Below are 16,533 nucleotides of genomic sequence, written 5' to 3' on the forward strand. Positions count from 1 at the left end.
TACAGTAGATAGCTGTGAAAGCAGCAAGGTTTTTCCAATCCTGAACAACACATTTAAAGGTATTGCCCGGTGGAAGCAAGTTATCACGTAACCACAGGATGGGTGACAACTTACTGATTGTTGGGGATCAGTCCACTTGCGACCCTCACCAATAAACAGAACTGAATTTTCATCCCCAAAAGGGGCATTTATATCCCCTTTACAAAATAGAATGTCAAGTCGGGGGCTCAGGCGCCACTTCATTCCTTTTCCATAAGGCTTCCAGGAAAAAGCTGAGAATAGCACTTGGAATCTCCATAGGGAAGTATTGGAGCACTGGTTGAGCATGCGTACTGCCACTCCATTCTAGCAGGGATTAAAGTGCCTTGTTCTGCCAATCGGTAAGGGTCCCAGCAATGAGACCCCCATGATCAGTAACTTATTGCCTACCCTTGGAATAGGCAATAACTTGTTTTCACTGTACAACTTTTCTCAATCCAGCACTAGCATAATACTGTAGCACGAATAGAAGCTATAATGAGGTCCAGAGGCTCAGGGGGTCAGACAGTTTTGTCACCCCCCCACCCCCCCAAAAAAAAACTATCTTAATAATATTAATTATGTTGGTGTTTGCATTGCTACAGTTCAATTTACTATCAAACAGTCGGGGGCATATTCCTGATTTTGTTATGGGGCCCTATTCTATTCTGCTTGCACTATTATAGAACAGTGCCGTGTCTGTGCTAGAGCTGGTCACGTGTAAGCAGTAATAGCTAAAAGCAAGAACAGCTTAGCCATAAAAGTCAAAATTCTGACATGCAGTACGCTCTTTGGCTATATATCAAAGACTGAATTTCATGTACTATGGGAAGAGAAAACCAGCAAACAATCCTGGAAAACATAAAACACAAACAATTATTCTCTGACCTTGTTTGGCTTTTACTGAGCTTGTTTCGTAAGGCTCTGGACACACACATATGTTATTGTAACGCTTATGTCTGTGGTCAGCCTGCAAGAAACAACAAGATGTCTGAGAGTGGCTAAAAGTCCATGAGATGAGTCAGATAGCTGTTAATCCTGCCATTGTTGGGCAGTCAATAATGTGGCCACCACGATGAATTTAGATGATTAAGGGCTTTTTGCTTCAATCAGTATTTAGAAAAAGTAGCTTGTGAAAGTCAGAATCCTGAGCCAAAATGTATCACAGACCATTTAAATTGGACAGGAGAAAGAAAGCAGGCACCAGCTGCTCCAGCCTAGATACATACAAGTTCATCTCACTAAATTAGAATATCATCTGTCAAGTCAGCAGTCTTCCCCATGATTGTGGAGCCTACTGAGACAGACTAAGGGACCTTTTTTAAATGCTTAGTAAGCCTTTGCAGGTGTCATTTGTTAATTATACTAATTTACTGAGATAATGACTTTTGGGCTTTCATTGGCTGTAAGTCATAATCATCAACATTAACAGAAATAAACACTTGAAATAGATCACTCAGTTTGTAATGACTCTATATAATATATGAGTTTCAGTTTTTGTATTGAAAAACTGAAATAAATTCACTTTTTGATGATATTCTAATTTAGTGCGATGCACTTGTACATCCGAAACTTTATTTTATTTACAAGTGTATACGTGCCACATGGAACTGAGACATCCAGCTAATCAGCATGGACATTTCATTAGCAAAACATCAATATAAGAGAGCTCTCAGAAATTGGACCAAGATTGGAATGCAATGCTTGGACTGGCCAGCGGCACTTCCAACCCGAGCGTGGTACCCTCATAGAAATATGTTAGGGTATGTGCACACGATGTGGAAAACGCTGCGGATCCGCAGCGTTTCAGCAGCTGTGGGTCCGCAGCAGTTTCCCATGAGTTTACATTACAATGTAAACCTATGGGAAACAAAAAACGCGGTGCACATGCTGCGGAAAAAAACGCGCGGAAACGCAGAGGTTTACATTCCGCAGCATGTCACTTCTTTCTGCGGATTCCGCAGCGGCTTTACACCTGCTCCAATAGAAAACCGCAGTGTAAAACCGCAGTCAAATCTGCAGAAAAACCGCGGTAAATCCGTGATAAATCTGCAGCAAAAACGCAGCGTTTTTGCCCTGCAGATTTATCAAATCCGCTGCGGAAAAATACGCAGTGGACCAATATACGTGTGCACATAGCCTTAATCTATAACGCTTGGGTCGGAAGATGGGCCGGACAGTCAGAGAATTGCGTTCCGATTTTGGTCCGGTTTATATTGCTGTCCAACTGCTTCCTTATATTGATAAGCTTTCTAGTAGCGCCTCTCAGCACTGCAGTGCCATACTACATTTTCTGTGCCTGGATGAACTGTGCCTTCGGACACTGGGTGAGGACAGCTCTAAGGCATTTTTCTGGTACATTGTTTCTACTGTACAGGACCTGACTTATCATAGAAAGTGATTGACAGCATCCAGTTGCTCATCCTGACTTTTATAGGTAAGGATTTGCTTTATTTGTATTAGTTATTGTCAAATATTTCTTCATTTTTTTTTATTTTGGGTTGATACTATAATTAATTACTAATTTTCTTTAGAAAAAAATTGTTACATTTTCTCCAAAGATAAAACAATCTAAAGTTACATTTTCGCCTTACAATGCTCATCTCAAAATGAATACTGTACAATGAAAACTTTGGGAATTATGTAAAGATAATGAAGTAGATTTATTAAAGTTTTATAACTTTTATAGACAGTGCAAAGCCTAAAAAGTTTGCCAAATTTTATAAAAATCATCTTTTATATTGTTTAATCAAAGTTCCCAATTCATCATTTGCATTTTTTTACTTTTCTTTTTTTTGTTTTTTGTTATTTGTTGCCATTTATGTGCCAAATTCTTCAAAATGCATGCCCACGATTAATGAATTTTGTGCAAAGTCAAAAATGGTCTTTCATTTATTTTATGTATTGTTGCGCAAAAAAAGTCACGCATTTTGCAATATTGAGCAAAATTTTTCCCAGATTATATAGTACATATAAAATCACTGTGGATTTGGCGGGAGGGTGACTGCAGTACCTATTCGTGACAATTTTTGTGCCTTTTTGAAAAGCTGAAAATGATGATTCAGGTGAAAACATTCGAAAGCCCTAAACTACCTCCACAGTGGCGGACAAAAAAAAATAAAAAATACAGGCAAACGCATATAAAAAAGACGTTAAAAAGGTGCAAATGGAAAGATGAATATGGTGCAATAAAATAAAGGCGCAAAACATTGAAACCAGGACAAAAAAAGCCAGACCCAAAGGCAACAGTGAACTGAGCCCTAAGTTTACACCATCTATTAGGTGATTTACTTTGCTTCACTTAAGTTAATTGTGATTTCAGCTCTGGAAAAAACGTATTATTTACATATCAATATCGTAGGAAAATTATGTTAACCTGCTAATATTCAGCTTCTAGTCCTGGCCTAACATGCCACTTATGTTATATTTGCTGGCAGCTCTCATTGAACAACAGAACATTGTAGATTCCCTTGCTTGGAGTTGAGAAAAGAACAGGCGAAGGGGAGATCACATCATCACTAATAAGTGGAGACCTTGTTTGGAAAATAGTTTCAAAATAAGGCAGTTCTCTGCATGCATTTCCCAAGGCGTCCGTGACAATGGCCCCATTCACTGAACTCTATGCACCTTCCTGCTGTTCAGCTTTTGTCTAGAAAACGTTCTTAGGTTTCAGGCCTGTTTGGAAAGCCTGACTTGGCCAGGACACAGGTATTTGAGACATATGAGTGAGGCACATGCATGTGAGTACCTGAATAGGGTGTCAGATCTTGTGCAATGAAGGGGTCTGCAAAAGAAATGAGCGCTGTGAAGAATATCATTCCTCTCCCCAAGGAAAGATATAGATATTTACTTTGTACTTCAACGATTAAATATTTATGGGCTTTTAATGATACACCTATGAAGTAACCTAAAAAAAAGGAGGGGGGTTATTAAAACAACATTTTTCAGCTTAAAAGTTTCCAACATTTTATACTGATAGGCCTCAATGAACTGAGGACTAAATATGCAATACACATAGATAAACAGATCAAAGGCAAAAATTACTGAGGCCTTCGTCTCCTTCCTCTGGAGGCACTAGTGTTGTGTGAGTGTGTAAAGTGGCTGAGAGCAGTAGTAATGACCGAGCTGCTATCCGTTTGCGCTCTGCCACTTTACAGGAAAACAGTGTCCAAATGAGGAGTGATATCAGGTGTGGGGTGCATCACACTCGCTTGTAGGCCGCAGGCCTCCGCTGTCGCCAGGCCTGCATCTTCAGGACACAATTCAGGAGACATTAAGTTCATTGCAACAACCAAACGTTTACTGGTCATTTCAAGTTCATCAGGTTGTCACATGAGGGATAGGGCACAACACTTCACATTTTTTGCTTCCTTACTACAACACCTCTTTAACCCTACCACTTGTTCATCCTGGACTATCACTAAGCCCACTGACTGTCAGCCTCAGGAATTTCCTGTCCAGTTCAGGAGTGTATCTGGGATCCATTACCTTCTGTCTACACGGGTCCCTGTCAATCGTCCTCTGTACGCCAGAGGACACAATTTGTCCGGCAGCCCCTATGCCAGACTTTGGACTTCGGACATGACAGGAGCAACCAGTGCGGCATCCCAATGTCTGGAACGATTGGTAAATGTTAGCCCTAGCAGTCCACTGCACCCAAAGTTGACCTCTTCACTGCACTTCCCTATCTGAGTCACTACTAGAATGTACCCATTTTTTACTAACACTAGTCCCCACTCACTGGACTGGTTCTGTATATTAACTATATCGTATCCTACAGGCAAAACCTATTGCCCTTCTCTTTCGTCCTATATCGATACTAAGCCACTTAACTATATGAACAGTACTTATACTATCCCAAGTCTAATCCTGTGCTTACCCTGCAATATGCACTACTCGCACTGCAAATTAACACTGTACATTACCATCACAAAAAAAAAAAAACAGTATACAGGCAGAGATGCTTACCTGTTCAAGGCCTCCAACAATTGCACTAACCAAGGTACAGCGGACCAACATCGCTACGACGGCACGATTCGTGACGTCGTAGCATCGTATGATTATCGCTCCAGCGTCGTAGACTGCGGTCACACGTTGCAATCACGGCGCTGGAGCGATGCCGAAGTCCCCGGGTAACCAGGGTAAACATCGGGTTACTAAGCGCAGGGCCGCGCTTAGTAACCCGATGTTTACCGTGGTTACCAGCGTAAAAGTAAAAAAAAAAAAACCGTACATACTCACCATCTGATGTCCGTCAGGTCCCTTGCCGTCTGCTTCCTGCTCTGACTGAGATCCGGCCGTACAGTGAGAGCAGAGTGCAGCGGCGACGTCACCGCTGTGATCTGCTCTCACTTTCCGGCCGGCAGACAGTCAGAGCGGAAAGCAGACGGCAAGGGACCTGACGGACATCAGATGTGAGTATGTACGTTTTTTTTTTTTTTACTTTTACGCTGGTAACCACGGTAAACATCGGGTTACTAAGCGCGGCCCTGCGCTTAGTTACCCGATGTTTACCCTGGTTACCAGCGTACGCATCGCTGGATCGCTGTCACACACAACGATCCAGCGATGACAGCGGGAGATCCAGCGACGAAAGAAAGTTTCAAACGATGTGCTACGACGTACGATTCTCAGCTGGGTGCCTGATCGCAGTAGCGTGTCAGACACTGCGAGATCGTAACGATATCGCTAGAACGTCACGAATCGTGCCGTCGTAGCGATAAAAATGCCACTGTGTGACGGTACCCTTACTAGTGTCTTCAATATGGTGTATACTGATACTCGAGACCTATCTACAAACAGTATCATTCACAGAAACACACGCCTGCTCTGCTGGCAATTTACAGACCTACCTGTTCCAATGTAAAGATGTAGGCATGGTTTGGTGCAAAATGGGTATAACATAAGATCAGTGGCAGATGACAAAAAAATTAGACAAACATGTTCGGAAATTCGTTGTAGCAGACGACCAGGAGAGGATTATGAGAAGCTCAAGGAAACAACGTGAAAGCGATCCTAGCAGGCACACGTCAGTGGAACAACACGGCGATGTGTACAGGGTAAGACACCAAGTGTCAGCAGTGCAAGAGGTGGATAAACTGAAGAGTGGGGCATATTTTAATTACTCATGGATATGATGATCCATTCGGATCTGGTGCAATATAATTAATATCAGATGATGTGCACTTCAGTATAATATTGTTTGTTAATCCTCGTAGCAATAGGCACTGGCACACACAAAATTCACACCGGCTGCACCAACAGTCAATACATGATCCAAATGTAAGTATTTGGTGCACGGCTATAGGTACATGTATTGTAGGTCCTGTGTAGCCGTGTGCATAGATGGCTTACTGCAATTTTATAAAAAGTTAAGAACACTGTTTTAGCAAGATAAAAGGACTTACCATATATCATTCGCTTATCTTGGGACAAAATAGAGCACATAAATTATAAATAAAGTTCCCGGAAAGGCAACTAACAATACTATATTTCAAGATATGTACTGTACTAGGGAAGCTGTCACCATATACTGGCACCACAATGTTATTAACTGTTTTTTTAGTTCCTCACAACCCTTCCCAAACCTCTGCATTTCTTGCAAAAATTAGTTTGGAATTGTCCTGTGCAATATGATAATGAGCAATTAACTCTTCGATGGGTATCTTGGACTATGCTCACTGGCCCCCATGTGCCTGTTAACATGACCCCTCCACCCGCCTCTGATTAACATGCATGACCATTCCTAGGGTATGTGCACATGTTGCGGATTTACAGCAGTTATCCATGAGTTTACAGTACCATGTAAACCTATGGAAAACAAAATCTGCAGCGCACATGTGCAGCATGTCAATTCTTTGTGCGGATTCCGCAGCGGTTTACACCTGCTCCATTAGGGCTGTCCCACACGTCCAGATAATTCCGGTACCGGAATAAATCGGTACCGGAGTTATCCGTGTCCGTGTGCCTGGGAACTCACGGAGGCCATATGTGCGGCACACGTGTGCCGCCCGTATGGCGAGTGGGTACCACACGGAGCGTGTGGTACCCACTCTGCATGGTGCTGAAGCTACTGAAGCTGCGATTCATATCCTCTCTGCAGTAGCGATTGCTGCAGAGAAAATATGAAGAATAGTGTTAAAAATAAAGATTTAGGTGTCCGCCGCCCCCCCACCCCCTGTGCGCCCCCCCGCTGGTCAGAAAATACTTACCCGGGTCCCCCGTCGGCTGTCGCTCCTTCCTGGTCTGGCCGCGGCTTCTCCTGCATGCGGTCACGTGGGGCCGATAATTTACAGTCATGAATATGTGGCTCCACCCCCCATAGGGGCGGAGCCGACTATTCATGATTGTAAATGATCGGCCCCACGTGACCGCATACAGTAGGAGGCGCGGCCAGACCAGGAAGGAGCGAGGGAGCGGGTAAGTATTTTCTGACCAGCGGGGGGGCGCACAGGGGGTGGGGGGGCGCCGGACACATGGATCTTTATTTTTAACACTATTCTTCATATTTTCTCTATAGCAAACGCTGCTACAGGGAAGATATGAATACCGGCTTCAGCACCATGTGGGGGGGGACAGCGCTTACTGTAGCGCTGTCTCCGGCACGCACACGGACCCCAGACGGAGAATGTCCGTGTGAGGTCCGTGTTTTACGCGGACCCATTGACTCTATTGGGTCCGTGTAAAACGTGCGCTCCCACGAACACTGACATGTCTCCGTGTTTGGCACACGGAGACACGGTCCGCAAAAAATCAATGACATCTGCACAGATGCATTGATTTTTATGTGTCTACGTGTGTCAGTGTCTCCGGTACGTGAGGAAACTGTCACCTCACGTACCGGAGCCACTGACGTGTGAAACCGGCCTTATAGGAATCCGCAGGTGTAAAACTGAAGGTGGAATCCACACAAAAAATGCGGTAAATCCGCAGTTACCGTAATCCGCAGGTAAAACGCAGTGCTTTTTACCTGCGGATTTCTCAAAACAGGTGTGGAAAAATCCGCAGAGGTTTCATCTACGTGTGCACATACCCTCTTACCTACAAATCCAGTTAAATTTGTGCCAGTGATCAGAAGATCTTTTTTATGAGCAATGCATCACTATCCAATGCAAAACAAATCGTGCGTGCTCAGTCTTCTAATTAGCAACACAAGTGCAAGATTTGGCTGGCTAAGGGGACGACTTGGTATAACATGGTGGTATATAAATAAATAATGATAATAATGACTTAAGAGATGTTATCCTCCTCAATGGAAAGGTGGTGTTAGCAGGCTCAAAGAGGGGCGCCAAGATCTGGTCTGCATATGCTCGTCAGACTACTGGGTGCAAATTATTACATCGGAAGGTATACATTCAAATAGTTTTTCTCAAGGCTCTCATGCAGCAGGGGAGTCATAGGGAAGTAAAAAAATAAAGAAGTTAGTGACGAGATTGCGCCAATTTACAAAGAGGAAATTGGATGAGAGACTTAGCCTGTAAATAGATAATAAGACTTGATACTCTGTGTTAGGTAAAATAAGCTCCAAACCCCATCATGCTAAATAAAAAAAATTATCATATTTCTATAATGCTGCAAATGTGAATTCACACATTTCTATGACAGTTTCTGGGTCTTTAAGTGTCTCTGATACTGTCTGTGAAGGCTTCAATATTTAGGTGGCGGATGGAAGAGGAGATTTTTGCATTACAGTCCCAAAGATTCTTGTTATCTCTATGGGGTGCAAACTCCAACATCAATGTAGACACCTGCCTTTTTGTTTTCCGGAGAAAATAACTTAAATAAAAGGACAATATGATAGAAATGAGCATAAATCATACCTGCATGGACTACTAACTATTGTTCTTATGGTGATTATACGTAGGTGGCCCATACTTTTGACGTGGAGGTGTATATTTCAACAGAAAGGACTCCAAGGAATTTTTTTTGCTGTGATATAATATGGCCGAGAGCGTGAACGCATCAAATTTCAACATTTTACAAATGGTGACAAATCCAGATCAATAAGAGAGGTTAAGTACTTACAGATTAATGGCTGTATTCTGCATGGAACAAAAGAGAGAGTCACCTGTGAATGACTTACTGGAATGAATAGTGAAAATACAATGACCACTATGGATGCAAGGACTACCCGGCGCCTGCCAGGTTTCACTTTCTTAATACAATACGTTGTGTATAAACCTGAGAAGAGAGGAATGGTTACTAAATATATAACTGTTACCTAATAAGATACTATAGACAATATTGCCTAGTCTGTAGTAAATGTGAGTGACATATAAGAGTGGCATAAAGAAAAAAATTCCCCCAAAAATAATATAGTAATGTTATGTGTTTATCTGTTCCTAGGAAAACGTCATAATCAATATGGGTAATATTACCGAATTTCCATGGCAGGTGCTCAACATTCTCCGATTCCTGCATAGAAATATTTCACTTTTTGGTTGCTACTTGTCCTGTACAATTGTTACAGAGTGTAAACTTAGACCAGACAGTATAAGAATGTTCCAAATTTATTGCAGTGGTTCATGCTGGATGATTCATTTGGTGCCTCTTTAGACACTTGTCTAACTTCATATCATCTCTTAGGCTACTTTCACACATCAGGTTTTCAGTGTCAGGCTAAATCCGGCGAATGTTGGAAAAACTGGATCCGGCGCAGATTGTGAAAAACTGATGCGACGGATCCTTTTTTTTGACGGATCCTTTTTTTTGACGGATTTGGAGCATGCTCAGTTTAAAAAAACAGATCAGGCCGCTGGATCCGCCTTTTTCCGGATCCAGCACCTTCCGGCTCCCATAGGCTTTCATTGTAGCAAACAGCAAGAAGCGCTGGATCCGGCGCTTCAGGCTTTTTCGCCGGAGACAAAAAACGTTGCAGTAGACGTTTTTTTCCAGACGCCGGAATCAGATCAGGAAAAAAAACCAGAAGGAACACTGGGCCATGCAGCACGATCCGGCGCTAATACAAGTCAATGGGGGAAAAACCGGTTCCGGTTTTTATTTTTTCCGGTTCCAGTTTTTCTCTAAAGAGCAGGATTTAACCTGAAACAAAAAGACGGATGTGTAAAAGTAGCCTTAGTTGACATACTTTTCGCACTTTAATTTTGATGCAATTTAGAACATCATAAAATCACACTCCTTTTATCTAAACAACACCCGTCTCACAAAACCACAGTCCCTTTTTCTTACGAGCCACAGGAGAAAATTCATAAAGGCTTATGCAACAGTTTCTGATGTCAAAAAGTAAAGAATTGTGTTGGATGTTGCTTTGCTCAAACATTTGTGACTTTTTACTATTTTATGTCAATATTTTCAAAACGTGGAATAATCTTGGTGCAGTTAGCTATGAAAAAAGGTTTAAGCCAGACTTATGAACTTAGAAAGTCGCACAAAAAAGTGGACAAAAACTAGAGGGTTGGAATAAAAAAGTGGAAAATCAGTAAGGTTATATCTAAAGATGCGCCAAAATATCAAACATTTATGAAACAAAATTTTAACAAATTTTACAAAAATAACAGAACTGCGGCCATAAGCAAAACTGATTTTAAAAATTCCTCTTATGATAACTTTTTCCCCAGAGATTAAGACATAATAAATAAGTCTAAGATTAGATGCACAATTTTAGTGCATTTTACTCCAAAGTTGAAGACATGAGAATAATCTGATCTACTGTAAATATGTAATACCTATGAGCACCTGAAAAAATGGAATTTATGTTATTAGGAAAAATTCTTTCCTGCCAGCAATTGTTTTGCAAATGTTCGAAAACATTTTCACTATTGCCAAAAATTAATCTAAAAAAATCAAGTAAAATAGTAAATAGGAGACAAGAAAGGGAAAGATGTAGCTGCTGTATTTTGGTTAATGAGGCTGTATGCTATGAAAGGGTAGAAGATTTAGGAAATGAAGAGGGGGCATGGTGTATGTGATTGGTTCTGAGTTGGAAAAGCCCAACGTCTTAAAAAATATGAAAACTACAAAAAAAGTACATTTTCAGAAAACAGCAATGGGAAGAAAAGAAAAACTATTTATTTACAACATTTTAGGCATCAAATACGGTACATATGTATAGCTGGCTATCGTTTTTTATGTTTGCATAAAATGATGAGACTTGACTTTTAATTTCCACTCTAAGCTTACGAACACATTTTTCATCTTGTACTTATGTGTCAAGTTAAGAGACTTACTGACAGATAGTACTTGACAAACTCAACACCTCTCTCTGCCGCTATACACTCAAAGCCTTCATCTTGTTCCAGGAAGACACTAAGGTAGCTGTGAAGACATCTGCAATCTCTGGGACTATGTCTATTACCGGTGCAACTCTTCAGAAAGCAGTCCATTTACAGCAAGAATAAGCCTTGCCTGTTTTGAGAGCAGGTTTGATACAATACGCTGTAACTAAGACCTATGCTAAATGTTGATTATTTTGATAGTTCTCAACCAAGACAAAAATAGGAGAAAAAGGAGCAAACTGATTACATCTGGTAAAAATAGTCATATAACTTTATTAATTCGTAGAAAAGATAAAACATCTCAACAGTACATAAAGAGCCATAAACAATGGCCATAAACAATATGGCTGTTTATGTACTGTTGAGACGTTTTATCTTTTCTACGAATTAATAAAGTTATATGACTATTTTTACCGGATGTACTGTAATCAGTTTGCTCCTTTTTCTCCTATTTTTGTCTGATGTTTATTGGAGCTGAGGTTGTTTGAACAGGGGTTGCGGTCAATTTGTGTCACCACCCCTGTTTCTCAAATATGTATATGGGATTTCTATTGCTTCTCAACCAAACAGAAACATTCCTGTTGCCTTACTCCATCAGCTGCTGTGGTATGGAAACAATAATACCAGTAAATTACAAAGAAGTCTATCAGCAGAAATTGACTGTTCAAACCAAGCAAAGCACCTTCTACATGGCCCTATTAAAAATTGAACCTTTTAAGACCGATTCATCAAGTCCAGTGTTGAAGATGAGGGGTCGTGTTGGAGTCAGACCCCTCTTAATGAATCAGGTATGTCTGAAAAGTATGTCTGAATTTTTGGCATAAGGATTGACGCCACTAGTTATGATTTAGACAAGCTGTGGTATCACACCCCGTCCCTCCCATTTGCGCGACACTGAGAGAAACTAGAGTGAAATCGTCAAAAGTCATAACATTTTTGAGCAACTCCAAGTTTCGCCAACATTTCGCCAACACCTATCTGTTTGCTTATCCATCTCCAAGTTTCTCTGGTTCATTTTTAAGCAAGATCTGTCAATTAAGGAAGAGGGGGCAGAGATAGTGTCACAAGTGTGTCATGTCCTCCTGGGATATCTGGGGTTAGAAAATCTTTACTTATTGTGAACTGCAGATCTTCCATTCATCCTGTGTTTTGTGCTCCATATTAAATGGATTTTGTCTCAGTTGTTGTTGAAAAGGTAAACGACCCTTTCTATATTGGTTAGAAACATGCAGCTCCATCTCAGAGCTGCTCCTGACCTGGTCATTTCCTCTCTCTCTAAAATCTGGCCAGACTTTCTATTCCTCGCCAGTGAAAGTTTACTTCCTGGAGTTGCCGAGTGGAGTTGGAGATTGTTTTTGCTGCTGGACACTGTTTGCTGGTTTTGGGTGTATGCTTTCCTCATTGCCCTATTCCCATTTAGGCAGCACGGTGGCGCAGTGGATAGCACAGCAGCCTTGCAGCGCTGGAGTCCTGGGTTCAAGCCCCACTAAGGACAACATCTGCAAAGAGTTTGTATGTTCTCTCCGTGTTTGCATGGGTTTCCTCCGGGTACTCTGGTTTCCTCCCACATTCCAAAGACATACTGATAGGAAATTTAGATTGTGAGCCCCAACAGGGACAGTGATAATAATGTCTGTAAAGCGCTGCGACATATGTTAGCGCTATATAAAGATTATTATTATACATTTCTTCCCTTCCCTATATATCTCTATACCGTTGGTGAGTGGTATGTTAGTTGCTTTTTGTTATACCTGTTTGTCTTATGTGCTTACACACTAGCATTTCTGTGGCAGTCCTTCTGGTTGAGAGGGAGGGGACAGCTTAGGGTATAATAGGAGAGCAGTAAGATTGGTGGCCCAAACCAGGGCCCCTTTTTCTAATCACATACAGTCACAACATGACAGGTAGATAGAAAACAAGTTCGTGGAAAAGTACACTGACGTGCTTTGCGTTTTGATTAGCATATTTGAATTTTAAAAAAATCTCTGGTAAATGCTGCAGTAAATTTGGATATGAAAGGCAGATATTTTTAAGGCAATGAACCCTACAAAGGTGCTGCGCTTAGTTTGAAAAGTCATGTTGTGTTGACAGATTTCCTATAAAGAGGAACCTGTCGGCTCTTTTGACATGTCTGTTAGGCCGGCGTCACACTGGCGAGTTTTACGGACGTATGAGCGCAGAAAATACACCCGTAAAATACGCATAACATACGGCCCAATTATTCTCTATGTCCCAGCTCCTATCAGCCGTATATTACGGTTCAGTATTATACGGTCTTCTACGGCCGTACAAAATCGCAGCATGCTGCGTTTGTCACCGTATTGCGCAAAAAAAATCGCCAATGAAAGTCTATGGGGGCGAGAAAAATACGGATTACACGCGGACCAGCAGTGTGACTTGCGAGAAATACGCAGCAGTGTTCTATAGAAAAGCCGGTAATTCAATTGCCGGCTTTTCATTTCTCCTTCACAAACCCGACATGATATGAGACATGGTTTACATACAGTAAACCATCTCATGTCCCCTTTTTTTTGCATATTCCACACTACTAATGTTAGTAGTGTGTATGTGCAAAATTTGGGCACTGTAGCTTGTAAATTAAAGGGTTAAATCGCGGAAAAGAATTGGCGTGGGCTCCCGCGCAATTTTTTCCGCCAGAGTGGTAAAGCCAGTGACTGAGGGCAGTGTTGTGATTTTGCTTTTTGCTCCCTCTAGTGGTCATTAGTGATTTGACTCTGGAGCTTCTGTTTTTTCCTTTGTCCTCACCTGGGCCGTTAGTTCAGGGGCGTTGCTATATAAGCTCCCTGGACCTTCAGTTCAATGCCTGGCATCGTTGAATTCAGAGCTAATATGTTGTGCTCTTGTCCTATGATCCTGGTTCCTGTATTTCAAGCTCAGTCTGCTTCCTTGCTTTTTGCTTTTGTTTTGTTTTGTATTTTTGTCCAGCTTGTTACAATCTGTATCCTGACCTTTGCTGGAAGCTCTAGGGGGGCTGGTGTTCTCCCTCCGGACCGTTAGACGGTTCGGGGGTTCTTGAATCTCCAGCGTGGATTTTTATAGGGTTTTTGTTGACCAGATAAGTTATCTTGCTATATTCTGCTATTAGTTAGCTGGCCTCTCTTTGCTGAACCTGGTTCATTTCTGTGTTTGTCATTTCCTCTTACCTCACCGTTATTATTTGTGGGGGGCTTGTATCTTGCTTTGGGGTCCCTTTCTCTGGAGGCAAGAGAGGTCTTTGTTTTCTTCTCCTAGGGGTAGTTAGATTCTCCGGCTGGCGCGAGTCATCTAGCGATCACCGTAGGCATGATCCCCGGCTACTTCTAGTGTTGGCGTTAGGAGTAGCTATTTGGTCAACCCAGTTACCACAGCCCTATGAGCTGGATTTTTGTATCTCGCAGATTTACACGTTCCTCTGAGACCCTGTCCACTGGGGTCATAACAGTATGCCAGGCCAGTATTAAATGTTTAATGCATTGCAGAAGTGGGATTATAAGAAAGAAAATTTTGAGTTTTTTTTTTTTTTTTTCTTCCTCTCTCATTTTTTTTTTTTTTTTCTTTTCCCCTTTACCTCAGAGTGGCTTAAGCTTGCTGCAGACATGAATGTCCAGACCTTGATTACAAGTGTGGACCAGCTTGCCGCTCGTGTGCAGGGTATACAAGATTATGTTACCAGAAATCCTAGGTCTGAACCCAAGATTCCGATTCCTGAACTGTTTTCAGGAGACCGATTTAAGTTTAGGAATTTCAGGAATAATTGTAAATTGTTTTTGTCCCTGAAACCTTGTTCGTCTGGAGACTCTGCTCAACAAGTAAAAATTGTTATTTCATTCTTACGGGGTGACCCTCAAGATTGGGCTTTTTCGTTGGCGCCAGGAGATCCGGCATTGGCTGATATTGATGCGTTTTTTCTGGCGCTCGGTTTACTTTATGAGGAACCCAATCTTGAGATTCAGGCAGAGAAAGCCTTGCTGGCTATGTCTCAGGGCCAGGACGAGGCTGAGGTGTATTGCCAAAAATTTCGGAAATGGTCCGTGCTGACACATTGGAACGAGTGTGCACTGGCCGCTAATTTTAGAAATGGCCTTTCTGAGGCCATTAAGAATGTTATGGTGGGTTTTCCCATTCCCACAGGTCTGAATGATACCATGTCCCTGGCTATTCAAATTGACCGGCGGTTGCGGGAGCGCAAAACCGCAAATTCCCTCATGTTGTCTGAACAGACACCTGATGTGATGCAATGTGATAGAAAAACCGCAAATTCCCTCACGGTGTTGTCTGAACGGACACCTGATTTGATGCAATGTGATAGAATCCTGACTAGAAATGAGAGGAAAATTCATAGACGCCGGAATGGCTTGTGTTACTACTGTGGTGATTCTACACATGTTATCTCAGCATGCTCTAAACGTATATCTAAGGTTGTTAGTCCTGTCACCGTTGGTAATTTGCATCCTAAGTTTATTCTGTCTGTAACTTTGATTTGTTCACTGTCATCTTATCCTGCCATGGCGTTTGTAGATTCAGGTGCTGCCCTGAGTCTTATGGATCTGTCATTTGCCAAGCGCTGTGGTTTTGTTCTTGAGCCATTAGAAAATCCTATCCCTCTTAGGGGTATTGATGCTACGCCATTGGCAGAAAATAAGCCGCAGTATTGGACACAGGTTACCATGTGCATGACTCCTGAACACCGCGAGGTGATACGTTTTCTCGTTCTACATAAAATGCATGATTTGGTTGTTTTGGGGCTGCCATGGTTACAGACCCATAATCCAGTCCTTGACTGGAAGGCTATGTCAGTGTCTAGTTGGGGCTGTCGTGGTATTCATGAGGATTCCCTGCCTGTGTCTATTGCTTCTTCTACGCCTTCGGAAGTTCCGGAGTATTTGTCTGATTACACTGGCCAACAGTGAAAATGTTTCTGAAATGAAAATAGCTGGTTTGTAATAATTTTAGCATCCTAAAAACGAATATGTTACTTAAAAATCATTATTAGCTCTTGTTGCTGAGATACAGGTCATTTAAGATTATTATGCAGGAAAATAGGGAAATTTTGAATTTTCAACAAATGTGTATTGGTAAACCTGATTACAGACCTGTTGAACCAATGTCAGCCATTTTATAAATTGTGTCTGCATAGTTTGTACTAATTGAAGTCTCTTTCTCTTGTTGCAGTAATTTTGTGGAGAGAATTTACACTTTGAAAATGCCTCGTAAATGTGCAAATATTGTTAACAATTTTTGTTACGTGTGTGGTTATGTGACATTTGCCAACCAAAGAAGA

The sequence above is a fragment of the Ranitomeya variabilis genome, chromosome 2, assembly GCF_051348905.1.
Source record: "Ranitomeya variabilis isolate aRanVar5 chromosome 2, aRanVar5.hap1, whole genome shotgun sequence".
NCBI classification, from domain to species: Eukaryota; Metazoa; Chordata; class Amphibia; order Anura; family Dendrobatidae; genus Ranitomeya; species Ranitomeya variabilis.